Below are 22,847 nucleotides of genomic sequence, written 5' to 3' on the forward strand. Positions count from 1 at the left end.
ACCACTGCAGTGCTGCAGGGCCTTATAGCCACCCCTAATGCCTTATAGAACCAGCCACCCTACCTCAGCTTTGGGATTCTACCCAAGTGTAATGACTGCAGCAGTGTAACACGATGAACATAGTACAGTTTTGTACCTACCATAAATGTAGATGTTCGAGTGTATACACTGCTGCAGTCCAGGTTACCCTCCCTCCTTCCCGTCTTACTGGTTGGTACGTACCTATGTCTTCTACCCATACTACCTATGGGGAGTATTTGCTGGTAGCTGTAAGTTGTTTTTTGCTTTTCTTATGTATGTTTTATTAACAATTGGAATTGCCTACCTATTTAGAGGCACCTGACATCTGGGGCAAGAAAAACTGAAGAAAATGGCGTCGGCTGCATCTTATATACCCCTGTCGCACTGACTTCAGGGAGGAGGCGACAGCAACTGATGCCGGACCAAGACTTTGGAACTCAGGCCGACTGGGGAACCGCCTGACGGCAGGATAACCCAAGTGTAATGACTGCAGCAGTGTATACACTCGAACATCTACATTTATGCTAGGTACAAAACTGTACTTTTCATAAAGAACTTCACTATTTCAATAAATTGCTTACTGCAGCTAGGTCAATTTACAAAATCGTGAGTAAATGAACTTCAGTGACATCTACAGCTGCAGTGAGAAAGACCTCAATATAGAGAGACTCATTAGTATATCTCCAAGTCACATTTTTCTAACACTAATGCTTTCAGACCTTTCAACAGTAGTGGTTTTCCTGACAGTCCATGCATTGCATTGCATTGCATTGGCAAAGACACCCCCATGCACCTACACTCACATGCCCTGCCAGACATTTACACACACACACACACACACACACACACACACACACACACACACACACACACACACACACACACACACACACACCTCCCTTAATACAACCATCCAGGCAGATGCACATGTGTACACATGTACACACACTCTCTTTTATCCAGCTTCATTCATTCCCTTACAGACATGCACACAGACATCCATATAGTTTACTATTAGAATGTTGATTTGTTTAATGTTGAAGTTATAAATGTTGCTTCAATATTACAATTGTTTTATTTGTTTGACTGTTGAAATGTCAGCTATGAAATGTTGAATAGTAATTAATGTCAGAAAACTGTAACCAGCTATACAATATTATGTGTAGTAGTTGACATTTGTAGTCTAATTCAAATGAGTTACTGTATGCACCACTAATGGTTTATGCAATCTTTTTATAAAGAGGTAGTTCCCACTGCAGCAGTGAGTTTAAAGTAGTCTTACCTTCTTATATTTGTTTTTCAGCATGTATGTTCACACACCTTATATCAAACTTGTTCACCGATCTCATTATATTCATATCAATGTGTACAAGTGGATCAGAATGCAATTGATTGAGTTTGTTATTTAAATTTAGTTATAGAAATAGTTACTTTACTGTAGCTGGTGTTATAAATTAGTAGTTTAACAGAACTGAGTTGTATTGGAGTTTTACTGTTATTTAGTGTCTGAGTGCATATGCATAACTTAACTTTTATACAATTTTTGAATGTCAACAGTGGGTGATTGTGAGGATATCATTTTTCATCTGGTGTGGTTGAACAGTTCTATGATGTTGTTCCTTCACAAAAGGGAAATTGTTTATTATTTTCAGATGGATCATTTAAATAAACAGAAGGATGTAAGAAAATACTGGCGCTGCAGTATGAAATCTTCTTCTTGTTATTTAAATTTAGTTATAGAAATAGTTACTTTACTGTAGCTGGTGTTATAAATTAGTAGTTTAACAGAACTGAGTTGTATTGGAGTTTTACTGTTATTTAGTGTCTGAGTGCATATGCATAACTTAACTTTTATACAATTTTTGAATGTCAACAGTGGGTGATTGTGAGGATATCATTTTTCATCTGGTGTGGTTGAACAGTTCTATGATGTTGTTCCTTCACAAAAGGGAAATTGTTTATTATTTTCAGATGGATCATTTAAATAAACAGAAGGATGTAAGAAAATACTGGCGCTGCAGTATGAAATCTTCTCAGAGATGTTGAGGCAAGTGTGTAACCAAAAATGACATTAATGGACAAAAGCTGCTAAAAATGGCAAATCACCATCATGTGCCAAACTCATTGGTTAAAGATGTACTTTTGTTAAAAAATAAACTTAAAAAAGTGCCATGAAGTCTAGATAGTCAGTGAACTCTTAGCTACTACTTTCAGTGACTTTGTCACTAAGATGCTAAACACTAAAGTTGTAAAACAGACAATTCAAAGAGCAAGGAGAAGCAAGCATGTGATTAGTTCTTCAGTACTGAATGACCTGAGTGCTCTATTGCCTAAACGTGTACCACTTAAGAGTGGAGCATTCATTGTGAAACATTGCTCTGATACTGTATGTGATAGATATTTGGTAGCAATAAGTACACCAGAAAATCTGAATGTCCTGTCAGTTGTCATGTCTTCCAGTGGCTGGAAATTTTTTCACTTCAAATTGAGCAATGTAAACATGTTTTTATAATTTAAGCAGTTATTGGCAAGAGTTGTACCATTACATTATGGGTTACTACCATCAATGTTTGAGTGTCTGTATGACAAGTTTTGTAATGCCGTACACAAATTGTGCAATTCAGTGTCATATGTTCTTTGCATACAGTTGTTATTAGTGATTTCAAAAAATATTCAGTATCAGACCACACTTATCTAACAGTGCAGCCAACGGACATTGGTTTCATGTCTGTCAAAGTGTATGGAGGCAAACACAGAAACTATTCCTTGGTGCACTCTTTGGGAATGACTCCCTCTTTGCACTGCTTTATCAGCAATTATATGATTTTTCTTTATAATAACTACATAAGTGGACATTCCTGAAGGTATGGGACAAGGCATGAAAATGCAGCAAGACTGGCCCCACTTTTAGATATGCATTTTTTGGAACCAATCTGATATCTGCACAGTAGGTTACCCATTCATCAAAAATGCAGTACAGGTATGGCACAGGTATCTATGGATATTTCTTGGAAGAATTTAATTTGTTTGGTGGACTTACTATGCATCATATAATTTGAACAAATCATGTAGATGATAACAGACATAGGCTGAGTGCATGCTTTCTTTCATCAAAATATAGATTCTTAATTGATAAAGAAGGAAGTTTTGTCAGATTGCTTGAAAAAAGTAGTAATTTTAATTCTAGAGGATTCATGGACATCACTGCCCTTTTTAGTGGCCACTGTCTACTGTAATTACCGTTTCTTCTCTCAATGATCAAACATACTACCATTCCACAGTGCTCCAGTACCACTGTTGTATTTCAGCATGACTTATTAAAATGATTTACAACTACATCAATTAATTAACTTTTCACAACAGCAGCACTTGAAATAAGTGGATGTCAAAAAATATTACAAATTTCTGAATGTTCTACAGTACATTAATTCCTTCAAATATAGTAAAGTACAATACCATTACTTACTGAAATTATTTTACAACACTGTATTTCCCAATACTTAGCTAATTAGTTATGCTGTGATCCAACATTTTTTTAAGATTCTTACACAGAGTGTATAAGGAAAGTGCAATAACTACTTCAATATATGACTTCAGTGGGGATATGTACCATACTACAGACATGCACTAATGCATTAAAGCACAGACTACTTAATTATGAAACTAAATTCAGCATTTCTACACTGAGCGACTCCAGCTAACATGCATATGAAAACACAAAGTGTTCAAATTGATAAAAAAGAGAATTTAATGGTGGTGAATAACTGTACTAAAACCTACAATACCTATGAATGCACATGTTCAAAACCTACGTATCATTCATGAAACTATACCAACATCCTAAGTTATTCATGTCAAAAGACTTCAACAATGTCACAATATCCTTTGTGCTTGCACCTACAGTTTTTCTTATGCAGACTTTAAAAAAAGAAAAAAAAAACACTTCCTTTATTAAAAAAAAATACTTCTTTCATTAAAGTAAATTAACCATTTACAAGACCCCTATTCAAATCATAGCTAGCTACAGGCCCCCAACTTTGACTCAAGATGCCCATTCCACCTATCTGGGCCTCTTCGAATCTATCAAGATTCAACCCATTACCATGATTCTTGGCAACTTTAACTATCCAACCATAGACTGGAAGAACTACTCATGCCAAAACACAAATGCCCAGAGATTCCTTGATTTTGTCACTGCAAATGCCTTGGACCAGCTGGTCGACACCCCCACAAGAGGTGATAATATCTTGGACTTGGTATTAGCCAACATGAATAATCAGTGCAGCATCCCTACAGTGTCATACTCCCTGGTAAGATCTGACCACAAAGTGGTCACTTTTGAAGTCACCATCTCCTCTGACTCTGCCCCAGCTAGGGTCAAACAAAAAAACTTCTCCAAAGCTGTTTGCAACCTCCTGGGGGAAGGTAAAACAGTTTCATAGCCCCCTTCTCCTCCATAGGAACTAGCACATATGTCCAAACCTAGAGCAAAGCACTATATGACCATTTTTATAGCTGCATGGAATCAGGAATACCTGACAGGACAAAATCATCCTTCTCAAGGAAGAGTAAACTTGTTTGGTGGACGTCTGCAATAAATAAACTCTATAATAAAAGGAAAAAATTGCTGTCCAGGACCAAGAAGGAGTAGGTGCCAAATTGGAAGAAGTCTCTCCTTAGCCTGAACAAGCAAATAAAAGCACTAGTGAAATCCTCCAAAGCAAATTTTGAGTCCAAATTGGGCACATCTACTAAAGACAATCATAAGGCCTTCTAAACATATGTCCTGAGTCTCAAAGGAAGCACTCAGATCTGCTCAGAACTCGTGGTCAATGACACCACATACACAAATGCCGTAGATATAGCCAACCTTCTGGCAGACAGATTCAGTAAAAACTTCACCTCTCTGCCCCCCATCAGTAAATCAGGACATCCCCAGCACCTGCCCCCTCCCCTTATCTCTAGGGAGCAAGTTATCACTGTCCTCTCAAAGGCAAAAAATACAGCCTCCATGGCACCTGATAACATCCCAGGCTACATCCTACATGAACTCAAGCAGGAACTTGCAGCACCATTAGGCACCCTGTTCAACCAAAGCCTGAGTACCGGCTTCATCCCAGCTGATTGGAGGACAGCCACTGTTATCCCTTTGCACAAAGATGGAGTGTCCACCGAGCCAGGAAATTATAGTCCCATCAGCCTAACTAGCCTGATCTGCAAGGCCATGGAAATGATTATCATGGACCTCATAAACAAGGACATTGCCAACCTCCAAATACTCAATCCCACACTGTTTGGTTTTGTTAAGGGGAGGTCAGGCCTGTTAAATTTGGTTGACTTCTTTGAGACAGTCACCAAAGCCATGAATGAGGGGAAGACAGTGCACACCGCCTACACTGACCCGGCCAATGCCTTTGATACTATTCCCCACCCGGGTATAATAGATACACTCTCTCAATTAGGCATCAATCCATATGTTAACAGATGGGTAGCAAACTGGCTCACTGATAGAAACTACCTAGTCAAAATAGGGGAAGCCACCTCAAGCAGTAGAGCCGTAATGAGTGATGTACCCCAGGGATCAGTATTGGGGCCTCTGTTGTTTGGAATATACTTTTTTGAGGTGCAGGCCAACCCAGTGGGCTGTGGCTGACCAAGTATGCAGATGACTGCAAGCTGGGTGCTGTCATCAATTCCCCTATTGATGCAGACATCCTCCAAGTGGGTCTCACCCAAACAAATGACTGGTGCCAGAAACATGGCCTCAAACTGAATGCCAAAAAATGCATCATCATCCCCTTTGGGGGAGAGTGATGTTCCCACAAATTATCACATTAATAGCAAGGTCCTAAGCATGCAATCAGTTGTGAGGGACTTGGGCACCCAGGTTGAAGGAAAACTGACTTCTGACCACTATATTGCCTCCGTTATAAGGAAAGCTTTCTACATGGTCCACCCCATTATTAAGGGCATCTCATCCAGAGACAAGGAAGTCATAATATCCCTGTATTCTTCCCTTATAAGACTCATTACTGAGTACCAGTGCCTTTTTGGCATGTACCTCACAAAGCACATGCAGCAGCTGGAGAGACCACAGAGGTTCCTTACCAGGAGAATCCAGGGCCTCAAACATTTACCCTACACAGATAGGCTAAAAGCCTTGTCCCTCTATTCAATCTCATACAGACTCCTCAGAGGTGATGTCTGTCTGGCATACAAAGCAATATCAGACCCTGCCTTGATGGGAATGCTGTATATCCACAAATCAAGTTCCACTTGAGTAACCCACACGTGCAACCTCAACCTTGTCTGTGACATCACTAGAACTTGTTGGTGGGACAAATTTGTGCCCCTGAGACTCACCCTTCTGTGGAATAAACTCCCTTTCCATGACAAGTAGAGTACCTCATTAACCCTTTTTAAGCGCAACCTGGATGGGGAACAGAAAATACACCACTGGAATTCCACCTGTGTCCCTACTGGACAAGGGCATCAGGTGCTGACTTATTGGAACATGGGCTAAATTCTTGTCTATGCTTGTAAGGACCTCATTGCCAATAGCCTAGTAAGCTCCTATGATCCTAAAAAAGGACTTCTTGGTGAACTGCATGCCATTAAAAGTCATGCTGTAAATAAGTTGTGTTTGTACCAAAGGAAGCCAAAATCATAAATACTAAAGTTGAACAGTGACAATAAACACCAAAAGCATTCTTTTCAACAAAAATACTTTTTGACATTTGAAACATTAGTAAAGTATAACCCATTTTTAAATGTAAAATTGTACAACTAAGTGTTTTAATAGTAAACTGTCCACAGACGTATACACACGAACACACCTCCCCATGTCTTTGCTGAACTTAGCTACACTGCAACTACTTCCATAGCAGTGAATGGATGCCTGTTGCCTTTTAGCAGCATTCAAGTTTTCATTCAGAGGTGTACATTTATGCAGGTGAGCGATTCTTTCATTCTGAAGAGTAAATTGGAAGCTGCTGGGATTTCTAGAGAAAATTATCTGGTCCCTAGAGTGAAGTATTACCATGCAACTCTACCATTGGGACTGCCATTCCTGTGGAGGCTCCTGTTAGTAGAAAACCTCAGCAGCAGGGTGGTCTAAGAATTGGAAAGACTTACTAAGAGTGGGAAAAATAGCCATGTTTAGGCTTCACTAGAGCAAATCTTTCCACTTCAACAGTACCCAAATATTTGTGACTTATTTTGAATACGCATTTATTTACACATTTAAAAGAAATGCCCTTTTCTAGCATATACTCTGCAGGAAAATCTGGACAGTACCACTTGTCATGCTAACAGCCATACCTACTGCAAGCTTGAATTAAAATTGTGTAATCAGTCTGGCCTTTATTTTGGAATCTTATTAACACACATGTTTCTTTTAAAAATGCACTATTTCAACAACACATTCTGCACTGGTTTTTCATGTCTGCCTTATTTACCTCACCTTTTATTTTACTTGCATTCATTTTTCTGTTAATATTTTTAAGTATGCACTTTCTCTTGTTCTACACACATCCACAAATTTTGATAAGGCCAGGTCTGTTCTTGTTAATAATCTGCCCCATATTAAATACTTGTTATACCCCCAAACAGTCTGTCAGAATAAACTAAAAGAGAAAAAAAAAATCTGTTGTAAATGTATGCAGTTTGTCAAATGTACAGTTTTTGTCTCTTCTTCAGCTCAGTAACATATGCATCTAAAGTCTCTGATAATTGTCTGATGAACTGTACAATTTTAAATCATCCACAAAAAAGTAGATGAGATGTGTTTGCACAAGGTAATTTTTTGGAAACAATGCTGTAATCATAGCCTAGTCTGTTATGTAAACAACTCAGTGGGTTAAGGGCAAGGCAAAAGAGCAGTGATGACAAAGGATCACCCTGAAATAACCCCTTTTGGATTCTTATCCCTAGGATAACAATGTGCCCTTTATCATGACTCAGTTGTAAGGTAGTTTGCCATTATTTCGTAGTGAATAGATTTTTCACTGTATAGTATATTTTGTAAATTTGTAAGCATTTCACAATCCATGAAAGCAAAATGCTGTCAAATGCTTTCTTCAAGTAAAATCTTGCAGTGGGTGCCTGTACATACCAGTCATAATGAACTATTCTACCAATTTTCCAAAAGCAGTGACATTACATGAAGCTGATGCTAAGACTATTGGTACTGTTATTCTCCACAATGGGTACCCTTAAAGAGCAAATCACTAATCAAGGCATTACCTTCATGTAAATGGTGCTACATTAGCTGTGTCACTGCTTTAAAGCAAACAAAAATTTCCTTAAGCCATTAGTCTACCATCCATAGTCTGATTTATTGGTAGAAGGTTTTAATAAAGCACTAAAATCCATGCTAAAGAAAGCTACTGATGCAGATGATAAAACCTGGGACCAGTTGTTACCATACTTAAACTTTGCAATTAGAGCAGTACCAAAAGCTTCTACTGGCTTATAACCCAGTAAAACACTACTATTAAAGTACAAAAAATGAATCCATACATGTAAATGTATTTCAGTGCTTAAGAAATATCAACAGATATTAGGCCACAAGTAATAGCATGAGAAAATAAAATGTAATAGTTAAAACTAAAAAAAAAAAAAAATCATGAGCAAAATAAATAAATAAAAATGTCACAGTCCACACAGAATAAAATGTTTATTCTCAAATAAACATTTTAAAATGTAATAGTCATTCCTTGGCCTCCCTTTAAAGTCTTCTCAAATCAGCTAGGAGATCTAAACTCGAATGTAGATTTGATCATACACATGGAATTTTCAATTCATGAAAAATCAAAGTGAAAGGGCTATCAAGTATATTTTTGTATAATTTTAACACATTTAGATAAAATCCACAAATATAAATCTTCTGCTTTTGATTTATTAACTTCAGATGTCTCTACTGACAAAAATATGAACAGACTACAAGAAGTGAATGTTAATTGTTTAATTAAGGGTATAGTTTAACAAAATTAATGATCAAACTGAAAAGCTAAAAAATACAAAAGCCCCAGGAATTATTGGTATCTTTCCAGAGATATATAAATTATTTCCACAAAATGTAATTAACATTCTCCATAAGCTTTTTAAAAACATTACTGAGAATAAAGTAATTACACCTCATTAGATTCATTATGTTACACTTCCAATATTAAATCAAGATAAGAACCAGTAGACTATAGTTTATACACACCAATCCCACTATGTTATTATAGATCAGTTATAAGCAGTGGATTAATATAATGCATTCTGTCATGGATAAATAATGACATAAATAAACAGCCAGGCATGCGATCTTAACATAGCATGCAGAATAAATAAATAAAGAAGAAAGAAAGAATTGTTATTGGCTAGTCTGGACAAAGAAAAATATTTGAGTTTATGGATTTTGTGTGTAGATATATATATATATATATATATATATATATATATATACACACACACACACACACACATACATATATATATATATATATATATATATATATATATATATATATATTTAGAACATTAGTGAGTTTGTTATCCAGTAGCTTAATTACAAATTTATATTATGAATTCCACAACTCATCTGAAAGGAAGGCATCACCTACCTTAGTAAAATAAACAAAACTACAAAGCAGGATTTTCCTTTCTTCAAGTTGTTGTTTGCATTATCTTTAGAAACAATGGCTAATGTCATGAAATAATAGGTTATATTAACTGAACTGGGAATAAATTTAACATATTTTTATAGATGATTTATTATTAACATAAAATATTACAAAATCAATAATACATGCTGACATATAATGATAATAAAACTGTTAATTAATCACAAATCTGACCCAGAATTACAATAACAACATTATTGCAAACAGTTAAACTATCCGGACGTAAAACTATCTGGAAGTAGTCGTGTCAAGTAAATTAGATTCCATTATTAGAATTAATTATGATAATATCAATACTTTTAAAATATTATTTCAGATTTGGCTAATTTAATATGTTTGAGGAAAATTCATAAAAATGATTTTAAGGCCTGAGCTTTATTATAAAAAATACTTCTTTATCCAATTTAAGACATAAATTAGTCAAATTAATGAAGTATTACTATCATTTCTTTCGTCACCCAATAGGCTCAAAAGACATTTTCTATTGAAATCATATCACACATTGGGAAATGGAGGCATAGGTTTACTTGATACTGAAATGTATATTACAGCCTATATTTTAAGTTCAGCATTAGAGTACAGCAACTTATAATGCAGTTTAGAGACTTGTGTAAATGTAACTTTTAAAATTTCAGGCTCACAGATGAAGTTAACAAAAAACAGAATGGCTATAATTATTCCCACTAATCTCTTTATACTCCATCCGAGTCAATATATTTAAATAATATATTAAAAACATTCAAGAATTGAATTTATACATATATTAATTTGAAATGTTCATCAATTTCCTATTTATACTCCTTCAGGATTTGTTGGACAATTAATACTGATAAACATAGGGATCTGATTCATATATACAAGTTTAACTGTATCGATACAAATATTTTATTAATAGAAGACAAACTTAATTTAAACAAAGAGGACTGACTGGATATTCAACACATTTTTATATGTGAAACATTATATGGTGCTCTCATTTCAGAGAAGAATAACTTCCACAATTAATAGAATGATTTACTTTAATATTAAATAATAAATTGTACTTTCCATTTATCAAACATACTCAAAGCTTTATAATACAAAACAATTATTCCAGACTCATTCTGGAATTAAATGATTAAAATGATCTAAAATTTAGATGATAAACAAAAATTACTGTTTTTTTAAGATCACCTGCTTTGACTACTACTTTTCTTTTTTGAAAAAAAAACATTTGTGGAAATTTATTCATAGGCATTTTAACAGTCCATATGGAATAACTGAAATGTTTTAATAAGATCTTAAATGCTGAAGCGGCAATAAACATTTAAAGGTGGATTTGGAATGTGTTTCGTTAAACCAGTTTTAGAAAGATATTTAATCAGTTATGCAATCTCTTTGGTGAGAGAATCTTAATGCATCAGTTCTGTGTCAGAAGTGATCAAGTACCCCTCTTTTGGTGCCTACTAACAATAAGAAGAAACTGCATAACAAAAAAATGGAAGAAGTCTGCTTCTCTTTATTTAATTTCATTAACTTAATGCATTGAGTGCATGAAAAAGAAATTAGTATACTAAAATTAAGACCTAAAGATTTTAATGCAAAATTATAAACATTGAACCTAATTAGGAATTTTAGTTGAAAAGCAGGAAACTACCACTGAACATGTTTAAGAATTTTAGTAATATGAATGGTATTTAATAGCACTAAAAGAGAGAAACACATCAGCTTATTTTTACATATTTAGACTAAAGTGAGAGGATTAAAGCACAGTGCTGTAAATAAGCTGCTTCTAGCCAACAGTGCAATATTTTTACTCCTGCTACCTCTACCTACCTACTGCAAGACTCCCAGCAAGTCACTTAACCAGATATTTTTCTCAGGTTGCTCATGAAAAGGGACATTTTTGCCCCGTGGAGTGGCCCAGTTAAATGAATGAAATAAAAAGAAATGTCTATGATGATCAATTGCATTACAGATTATAGCATTTTTCTTTTTTTTAGTTTTACATATTTATATAAGCTAAAATATTTGAATGGATGCATATTTATTAGTAGAGTGATTATTATAGACAACATTATCTAGACTATATTTCATATGTGCAGAGTTGGTAAGATTTAATTTTGCATTTGTAATCTCAGCTTGAAAAATCAATAAAATATATCAGAAAAAGAAGAGTGGTTTTCTGTTATACATGGCTGTATTTAGTAATCTGGGTAAGGTTATTTTCTTAGAGAGCTTTGGATTATTCAATCATCTTCTAGGAATAGTATATTTAATTGTTTCACATTTAATTAATTATGCTACTAATATCAACTGTAGTTTTGGGGATAACTTGTGAAAGGCTTTAACTAGCCTAATATTGATGTCTGCATGGATATTTAAGGTGTTTGTGCCAACTAACCTTTTAGTTATATTCTTCTGCTTGGTCCATGTTTGACCCTAGCAAAGTGAAATGCATCTATTCCTTGAGTAGTATTAATATAGTATCCAATAGATTGCCTAGTCTGTCAGCTCTGGCTTCTTTGTGTACCTAGATTAAGTGGAATGGGAATTTTTAGTCATGTTTCAGAGATACAGCAAACATCTAGTTTGTATGGAGTAGGGAAGAATACAAGTGTGTTAATTTCATAGATATGCAATACGCATTAAATAATGCAAATTATGTCCCATTTACTTTTTTTTTGTCTCTTTGAGGCAGCTGGAACTCTTTTTTGCTATCTCTTTCTACATGTTTTGTGAATACAACCTAAGCTTTATCTGTAGAATGAAAGGTGATTAGGGTTATGCAGATTATTATATTTTATTAGTATAATTTGCTTAAGTAACATAGATGTACATTGAAATGAAACAAGTTTGATAATTTTAATTTTATATTTATAAACGTATAGTTTTTAAAGTACTGAAATACTTAATTTGTTCTGTGGTCATACCTAAATCTGTTATTGTCATCATACAGTCATTCTAACATTGCATGTTTTCTTTATTTGATATTTTTCTTACATGGCATATCAAATTAATTTGTAATAATATCAACACTGGGTACTTTACTGGATTTTCAACTTATAGCCATTCCTGCTTTCCACTCTTCCATGGAAAATCCTTTTTTACAATATATTAATGCTTTAGATCCATGTATCTCATTTTTACATATATCCAAGTTAATTCTGGCATAAACTCTCCCTCAGATGTCTTGATATAGCTTTTTTTCCTAGTAACACAACTTTTATTACATTAATCAGGTTTATGGTCAGTTATCAGGCTGATGTAAAAAAGCAATCCATTTCCTTATAGATGAAGTTGAATTAAAGAACTCCAGTTCTAGAATTATGCCAGTTTTAAATACTGTTCCAGCATTAAAATAGGTGCATGTATAAAACTATATGCCTTATAAATTTGGAATGCAATTAACATAGATACCTACATCATAAACAATGCAAAGTAAATAACTGTTCAAGTTTCAAGAAAGCCGCTGTCAATAAACACAAACATTTTCCTAAGCTTTTCTTGTACATGAATTCTTCCTTATATCTAGTTGAGAAAAATGCTTGGCTAAATAAAATCTTCATTGGAACATCTTTTTGTGAGCACCCAAGTTGTCCAGATTGCCTACTACAGAATTACTGCCCCTTAGTATCAAGGGATCTATACACTATTCTTCTTACTTTATAAATATATCTGATGTCTTTTTCATCCATTCATCAACTGATGGGTTTCATATCCAACCTCAGATCCAACTTCAGCCACTTTTCAGACTTAGAATCCATAGCTCAAGCTCCTCCCCTTACCCATAATCCCCTTCAAACACTGTATTACTTGATATCTCATTTGCCACTGATAGAGTTAGATGTGATTGAAGTAGTTCAAGCTTGAAGATAAGTGAATTTTTTTTAGTTGTTATAGTTGTCCCTCCAATCCTTTTTGGAGTTGTTTATTCTCTATGTGTTCTTTCCTCCCTGATAGCAAAAAAAATCCTTTTTGTAGTACTTTCGTGTGTAGGCCTTGAGCATTCTTCCTTTGAAACAAGTCTTCTAGCATCTTTTTTACCATTGTTGGTATTCCCTTGTTATCCCCTTTGTGGGGCAATCTTGTTATCATTGCTGGTATCTGACCTTTCCTTTTACATGTGCTAGTATTGTTTTTCTGTAGTTGTTTTCTTCATCAGTTATGTCAGACAAACCCACTGGCTTCAAAAAAATGCTCTTCCTGTGGCTATAAAATCCCCAAATTTGATTTTTATTCAGAGTATGTATATTGTCTATGGGCTGCTTACCTTGAGGAAGATCATGATACTTGCTCAGGGTTCAATCATAGAGCCTTGCTTGTATGAAGAAACAAGTTAGTGTTGAAAGGTTTGCTTCATCCTTCTTTTTTTCTGTGTCTGGAGCTTCTCCTTCTGCCAAGAAGCCTGCAGATAAATCTAAAGGGGACAGAGTAGAAAAGGCAGCTGAAAAAGCAGACGAAAAATCTAAGCAGCCAAGAAAGTGTTCCCATGACTGTTCTCTTATCTTGGCTCTGACTTTGGCTCTACCTGCTAAAGTTTTGAAGACTTCAAATCTAACTCATTCTTCTTCTTCTAAGTCACCTTCTCAAAGGCAATCTGATTTCTCACTGGAGGTAATATCTTCAAGACTACATTCCCTCCCTTTTCTGCAAGACTTGCCCCTTAGCGCTTCAAGACCCCCCATCTACTTCATCATCCGCCAGGTCTACTAGGAGTCTATCTGAAGCAGATATGGACAGAATGATGAGAAAACTCCTCTGGACCCAAATTCAGGTGGGAGGTCCTCCTGTTTTGTCTCCTGTTGGACCCATGATTTGTGTACTGTCTCAGACACCTATTGTTGCTCCTACTCTGATACACCCTTCAGCTTTGGATCTGAGAATTCCAGGATTGTCCATGTCAGATTCAAAGGTTTGGTCCTCTTCAAGTCTGGCACCTTCTCTGATACAGCTGGCACCGATTCTGTTAGAGACAGATCAACCTTGGAGTTTTATTCTTTATGCTGGATCTGGGGGCAGGGGCTCGACTCTGAGACTCTTGGAGCCATTTCTTCCCTTCAGGGCTTCAATATTAGCTTGGCTCTGATGTCTGCTTTGAGACAAGGTTAGAGGGGTTTTCTTTATTATCCTAAATGGTGGCTTCAGCTCCTAATGGGGTAGTTCTGGATTCTCCATCAGCTTCTGCATTTGAGGCAGTGGAGAAAGTTTCCTCTACAACATTGACAGGACATCCTTGCCCCATTTGGGTCCTCCCTTCCACAACTATGTGACCTGGATCCTAAGGCTACTCACTGTGTTTCATTGGGACAGCTGGTCCATTCCAGTCTTGCGACAGTCCTCATCCAGGACTCCCCAAGGACTTCTGAGTCTTCCCCAGATTATCTCCCTGTGGAATCTGCCTGGAAGCACAAGTTCAAGAGGAAGCATATCGACTTCCCACAGGAGTCACTAACAGAAAACACAGACTTTAATGAAAGGGTGGAGTCCCCCAGGTCACCCTTTGAGGATGTCTCATTTGGTGAGATCCACAAGCTTCTGAAGCAGAAAGATGGTTGGGCTTCTGAAGTCTCTTCCTAGGAGGAGTCTGCATTTGTTGAGATTTTCTGAACCAGCTCATCTGCTTCCTGGGTGGTCCCCATGGCAGATGAAATAATGGATCTGATTTAGCAGAATCCATCTCCAAAAAGCCAAATAAATACCTAGTTACACTGAAAGACCATGCTCACTGGAACAAGAGATGACAGTTGATGCTTTGGTGGTAGGAGCAGCTACTAAAAAAGACCTTGCCAAAGAAAGTCCTACTGTCCATCCCCTAACAGAGTGTCTAGGGGCTTAGACAGATTAGAGAAGTGAGTTTATACATCAGTGACCTTTGCTGTCTGATGGCTGAACTATTTGGTACACATATTTTTTCTAAAAGACTTGACCAAAGAGCCTTCCATGTTCCTTTCTGGGCGTATGACTGCATTGGACAAGAAAGCTATGTCTTCCCAACTAGTCACCATTCAATGCCTCTCAAACATTTCCAAGTGTTTGATCTCCAACACTATAGATGGTGTTCCTAGAGCTGCAGGTTCAGACATTATGGTTTGGAGGCATGCCTGGGTGTGATTATGTGATTTCTGGAGCCTTTTAAGGTGTCCCTCATTAGTGCTCCTTTTAATGGATTGAGTTTGGGTCAAAGTTAAAGAGACTCTTTCCAGGAGTGAACAGAATGGGAAAACCCTGCCTGCCATAGGAATATAATCTTCTACAACTCAAAGGATCTTTTCTAGAAACCAAAAAGGAAGTAGGAAGATGTGGCTCCAAAGGTTGCAAGGATGCAGCAGAGGGGGAAATTCTAATGGCAGACATTGCCCACATGGCAGAGGAGGCCTGCAAAACCAAGGCTGCAGAGGTCTATTTACTGTGAAGCCTTATAGGCACTCATGAAGGATTGTCTGACTGCTGCACTCTCAAGGCAGTTTGGGGCACTTATCTCTGCACCCAGCGGCCTGGACATCCATCACCAGGTACAGACAATAATTACAAGAGTCTACTATATTCACTTTTTCCATACTCCCTCAACAAAATCAATATACCACCCTGCGAAAGGAAAGACATTGAAAATAGAAGTTGAAAGGCTGCAGACAGACCGAGTCATCAAAAAGGTCTCATCATACCAGCAAGGGTTCAGAACTTATTCAAGATTCTTTTTGGTGCCAAAGAAAAATTGGAACCTCAGGCCGATATTAGACCTAAGCCAGCTAAATCTGTTTGTAAAAAACTCAACTTCCAAATGTTCATGGTTCAGTCCATATGTCTGCTTCTGAGGAAGGGAAATTGGATGACCTCATTATATCTCTAGGATGCATGCTATCACATCAAAATAGACAGGTGATCCAGGAGGTATATTCTCTTCTGGCTGAGGGCCAGTCACTTCCATTTCAAAGCTCTGTCTTTTGGTCTCACCACAGCCACTCTGGGTGTTCACCAAATGTATGTCAGTGATTGCAGCTCACTTGAGTTGACCATAAGCTAATCACTCTTGACATCCACATCCCACCCCCCAGTAAGGAAACCTCCGTAAAAACTTCTCCAAAGCCAACTTCATGCTACTCAAGTCAGAAGTGACAAATGTCATGACACCCATGCAGATGGGAACTGAAAATTCGACTGATGAATCCTACACTAAGGCACTGTATGAGCACATCCACTCATGCATGAATCGTGCCATCCCAAATAGAACCAAGACGCTCTCCACCAAAAAAGGAAGCCAATCTGGTGGTCCCTTGCCATAAACAAACTTTACAACAAAATGAAGAAACTGTTACAGAAAAGAGGAAAATCCCAGGATGCAAAAAAACTCCCTTACCATCCTCAGTAAGAAGCTGAGATCCCTCATAAAATCCTCCAAAGTCAGTTATGAAAATAAAATTGCCAAATATTCCAAAGACAACCACAAGGCATTCTATAGCTATGTCAAGAATCTAAATGGCAATACTCAGATCTGCTCTGAGCTACAACAGAATGGCATTAAATATACTGATCCCAAGGATATTGCCAATATCCTGTCAGATCGATTCAGTTTAAACTTCACCCCCCTCTCACCCCCTAAAGGGTCCATCTCAATACCAAAAGATTGCCAAATTCCGGTAATAACGGCCAAACAGGTAAAAAATGCATTCTCCAAAGCTAAGAATACAGCATCCATGGGACCAGGCAACATCCCAGGCTGTGTACTACATGAATTACAAAATGAACTGGCACCTCACCTAAGTGCCATGTTTAATCATAGCCTCACCTCAGGCTTCGTGCCCACTGAGTAGCGCACAGCTACATTTATCCCACTCCACAAGGGGGGATCTGCCTTGGATCCTGGGAACTACCGCCCCATCAGTCTGACGAGCCTGATCTGCAAGGCCATGGAACGTATTATCATGGAACTTATAAACAAAGACATTGGCAACCTTCAAACACTGGACCCCATGCAGTTTGGGTTCATGAAGGGCTGATCTTGTCTGCTGAACCTGATTGATTTCTTCGAATCAGTCTCCAGAGCTGTGAACAAGGGTAAGGTGGTCCACACAGCCTATCTGGACCTCACCAAGGCCTTTGGCACCATCCCCCACTCTGGAATCATAGATAAACTTACTAACCTGGGCATTGATCCCTACATCACTTGATGGGTTGCCAACTGGCTTACTGACAGAATGCACACTGTAAAAGTAGCCGACTCCAAATCCTGCTCCAGACAAGTGACAAGTGGAGTACCTCAAGGTTCAGTCCTGGGACCGCTCTTGTTTGGCATCTACTTCTCTGAAGTACAGGCCAACACTAAGGGACTCTGGCTAACAAAGTTCGCAGATGGCTGCAAACTGGGAGCCATTATTGAATCCCCAAATAATGTGGATATTCTACAAAAGGGCCTTACAGAAACAGATGCTTGGTGCCAGAGCCATGGGCCCAAGCTCAATGCCAAGAAATGTATAGTTATCCCCTTTGGGAAAAAAACATGTACCTGTATATTACCACATAGGTGGCAGTACACTTAACACCGAATGTGTGATAAGAGACTTAGGGACACAGGTGGAGAGTGGTCTCAACTTTGATGACCACATCACCACAATAGTCAGGAAATCCTTCTATGTAGCATACCTCATCACTATGGGCTTTTCATCCATAAAAAAGGAGGTCAATGTCCCACTGTACTCATCCATCATTAGACCCATTATAGAATACAATGCCTCATTTGGTATGTACCTCTCAAGACATCTGCAACAACTGGAAAGGCCGCAGAAATACCTCACTAAAAGAATCACAGGCCTAAAGCAAATGCCCTATGCTGACCATCTAAAAAAACTCCACCTATACTCTGTCACATATCATCTACTTAGAGGCGATCTCTGCTTAAAATACAAGACCATGTCAAACCCAGAGCTGTTGGACATGCTACACTTAAAGAAATCTCAATCCCTCAGAGACACACGCTCCAGGGATCTAAACCTTGTCATCACAATCAACAAAACATGCTGGAGGGATAGGTTCCTGACCCAGAGACTCCCCAGACTCTGGAATAGACTGCCCATACATGTCAAGCAGAGCGCCTCTTTGGCCCTCTTCAATAGGAACCTTGATGATTGGATGGGAGATAGGAAATTCACCCCAGGGATCAAGTAAATAGTGTGGGAAGAAATAGCCAAGGAATTGTTATGGCTAGGCTTATATAGGCCCTAGGGCTGATAGCCTATTACCAATCTATGAACCTATGAACCTATTAGATTGCTAGGATTCCAGGTGTTTTCCTGCCTTGATGACTATCTCCTCACCACTCCCACCAAGCATCTTTTAATCTGCACTAGGAATTACTTGCTCCATCTGTACCTTGATCTGGGCATCATAGCCAACTACAGCAAATCATACTTTTTATCCACAAATGTCCTGGAGTTCATAGGTGCTCATCTGGATACAGTTTCTCAGATAGTGAGACTACTTCAGTCCAGACTATCCACTTTACAACATCAGGCTCCATATGTCTTATCTTTCCAGTCTCCTCAGGTCAATGGCCATCTCCATAACACTAGCTCCACTGGTGAGATTTTATATAAGGGTGCTACAGTGGACATTGGCTGTCTAATGGTCAAGAAGAAGACAACCCATGAATTTTCACATTCTAATCACCAAGATTTGCAAAGAATGTTTGTCCTGGTGGATACATGCCTGGAAGTTTCTCATGGTTGACCCTTTGTCCCACCATTGCCCAAGGCCACAGTGACCATGGATATTTCCTAGCAGGTGTGAGGGCACTAATTAGGACAGACAGTTCATGGCACATTTAGAGGCCAGTCTGTGCATCAGTATTCTAGAGATGAGAGCAATCCTTCTAGCGTTACAGGCATTCCAGGATGTTTTTCCTCCAAGGATGATTCCTTACAGACAAATCTCATATCAGTAGTCTGGTACATCAACAAACATGAGGGAACCCACTCCTATCCCTTGTGTTGAGAAGCAATGAGAGTGTGGCAGTGAGTGATCTCTTCTAATTGCTTTCTAATAGCAATGCATATTCCAGGGAAGTCCAACATATTAGTGAATAGACTGAGCAGATCTTTTCTATTGCCTCACAAGTGGTCTCAGATTCTGTAAGTGGCAAAGCTGATATTTTGTCAGTGGAATCAGCCATGCTGCAATCTTTTCACCTCTCCAGGATTGGTCCCCTGGTTTTCTCTATGCTTATCCACCTACTCCCCTTATTCTGAAGTTTCTACAGAAAGTGCTTTAATGGAAGATCATGGTAATCCTCATTGCCCCTTTTTGGCCTCAACAAGTGTGATTTCCCTTCCATTGGTTTCACTTATTATTCCCTCCTTGGGTACTGGACCTCTCTCCAGATCTCCTGTCTCACCTAACTAGACTGCCTCATCTGGGCATCCAAGCCCTCAAACTCACCGCATGGCCTCTCCACTTCCAATGATGGCTAGGCCGTCCAGACTTTCTTCTCAGGTTATACACATTCTCACTTCCTCCCAAAATGACTCAAAAAGGAAGATATACAATAGCAAAAAAGGAAAATGTTGTCCATTTGGGTTCATGAGAAACATTTGTATCCTTTCTCAGCTTTAGTTCCAGCTGGCCTTTCAGTCTTCCATGAAGGAGCAAGTTATTCTACAGACATGGTACTGTTAGCTGCTATTTCTAATTTTCATACTGGCAAAAATCATTCCTTCCTGGCATCTCTCAAACTGTACAAAGTGTTCCTCAAGGGTACCTTTCTTCTCAGACCACCTATTAGGGATCTTAATCTTCCTTGGGACCCTACAGTACTTTTACAGGCCTTGACACAATCCCCTTTTGAAGCAGCAGCTCAAGTAGATTTAAAATATTTATCCTGGAAAACTATTTGCTAGTTGCTATTCCATCATACAGGTGAGTATCTGGACTTCAGGCACTGTCTTGTCAGCCACTGTATCTAATTTTTCATAAAGACAGAGTTCCTCTTTAAACCATCCCTTCTTTTTTGTCAAATATAGCCTAAGAAAATGTGCTTAATCAATCCATTAATTTGCCTATCTTCTTTCTGAAATTCTCTAACAAAGAGGAATATATGCTTCATTTATTAAACATACATAGACAGTTCAGGTTCTACCTCCATAAAACTAATACTTTCAGAAAGTATGACCGAGTGTTCATTTCCTTTTCAAAGGCAAAACTGGGTCACTCTGTGTCTAAAACAACCTTTGGTAGATGTCTCACTGATTGCATTTCTCATGTCTACAAAAAAAGGGGTTTGACCTTACCAAGACCTCCAAGGGCTCATTCCACAAGAGTCATTTCTAGGTCTTCTGCTTTCTTAGCAAGAACATCAGTAAATGAAATGTTTGTGTCATTTGGTCTAATGCTCATACCTTAATTGCGCATTACTAGTTTGATATTTTTTTCAAGGGAAATAGTGGCAGCTGGTTATGCTATCCTCCAGAATATACTCCCATGAAGACCACCCTGGGATTCAGCAGCAGAAAATTCTGTATCATCAATTGAGGAACAGATGAAAAAGACAACATCAGATACAAAAGCTATGTACTTACCATAACAATGCATCTGCATTGCCTGTATTCATCCTACCTCAACCTCCCTCCATTCCCCCTTCCATTTATGGAAGATTTATATATGCCTCTCAAGTATGATTGAAGGGATATCCCCTATTGATCATTCTCCCTTTTTAGCTCCAGACCCTCTAATGTCTTGTCTCTGGTACCTTGACACTTATCTCTTTTTCACTTTATGACTATCATGCTATTCAGTCCTTTGGAGTTCTATGACTAAAGGGGCAAACTCAATCTGAGGTAATATAGGGTTTGGGGGAATTATGGGTAATTAGAGGAGCTTGGACTATGGATCCAAAGTCTGAAATGTGGTCAAAGTTGGATCCAAGGTCAGATCCAAGACCCATCAGTTGAGGAAGGATGAAAACAGATGACACAGATGTATTGTTATGGTAAGTATGCAATTTTTAAGCTGTTTAAAATAACAAAGTATATTAACAGATAAAATATGTGAGCTAAGATAGCAGAGTATTGTAATAAATGAAGTCAATAGGTTTAGTAAAGGTAAAAGTTATGTTTAGACAGATGCTATTAACGAAGCCACAATTTTTTTATTAAACATATTCCAATCTCCAGCAGCCAAGTCGGCCAACCCTGTTAAACTGTTAAGATCAGTTTACATTTTTTAAGAATTTTGAAAATGAATAAAAAAAGTTCAACTTAATCAATCTATTTGCAAAATTAAGCTTTATTGTTAAACAGCAGCAAGATACTTGACTCACTTCCATTTATTAAGTAAACTTAAGAGAGGTAATCTTAATTAAGAATTAAAGACTTACTCATCATATCAAATTTGTTCTAGGAATGGTTTGTCATGTTTTTGTTATTAAAGCTGTTAAGTGTTAAAGCTTGTCTTAAAGACAAAGCTCGGAATATTCGAGAATTTAATTACAACAGTCATATCAAACTGTGATAAAATACTAAAACATTTTATGTTTCACCTGGGTACCACACTTCCACAACAGACAGGACTTTAGCTACAAGTTTGGTACTGGAGTTATCTTCACTATGAAAATTTTTAACATAAATGTATACCTTTCTGAAAATGTTGTATACACAGTTCATGACTGTACATGCCTGTTTTATACCAATAACGCTTATCTCTTTAAGATTAGAGCAGATGTAAAGGGTAACACTTGTCAGTTTGATGAGGCAGATCTTACAAACAGTAGGACTGTAAATATGTTAATGACCCATATTAATGCTGAATTATATTGGTGCCAGGCTTTTTGATATTGAAGCTGAACACATCACAAAGAAAACTGTATTGCAGCACATGCAAAATATTTCACTACAAAATGGACCTGCATTCACATAGTAAAAACAAATGAATTCACAAGAAAAAAAATTGTGCAAGCATGAAAATGAATTTTTAAATTTAAAACAAACTTTGGAGATTGAAAGGAAGTGTGGAAGCCAATTTTAGGTATCAAGCTATAGAACTACTAAAGTAAAGATCAAAGGCAAATTTGTTAAATATCTTTCAACAAAAGTGTGTTCTCATGCATCTTTATGTAGGACAATACTCTTTTGTTGAAGAACAATGCTTTATTTTATAAGTAGCACTTAAACATTTCTTTAAAATTTACTC

The sequence above is a fragment of the Protopterus annectens genome, chromosome 3.part1 (genome assembly GCF_019279795.1).
Source record: "Protopterus annectens isolate FY-2018-M chromosome 3.part1, PAN1.0, whole genome shotgun sequence".
Lineage (NCBI taxonomy): Eukaryota > Metazoa > Chordata > Ceratodontiformes > Protopteridae > Protopterus > Protopterus annectens.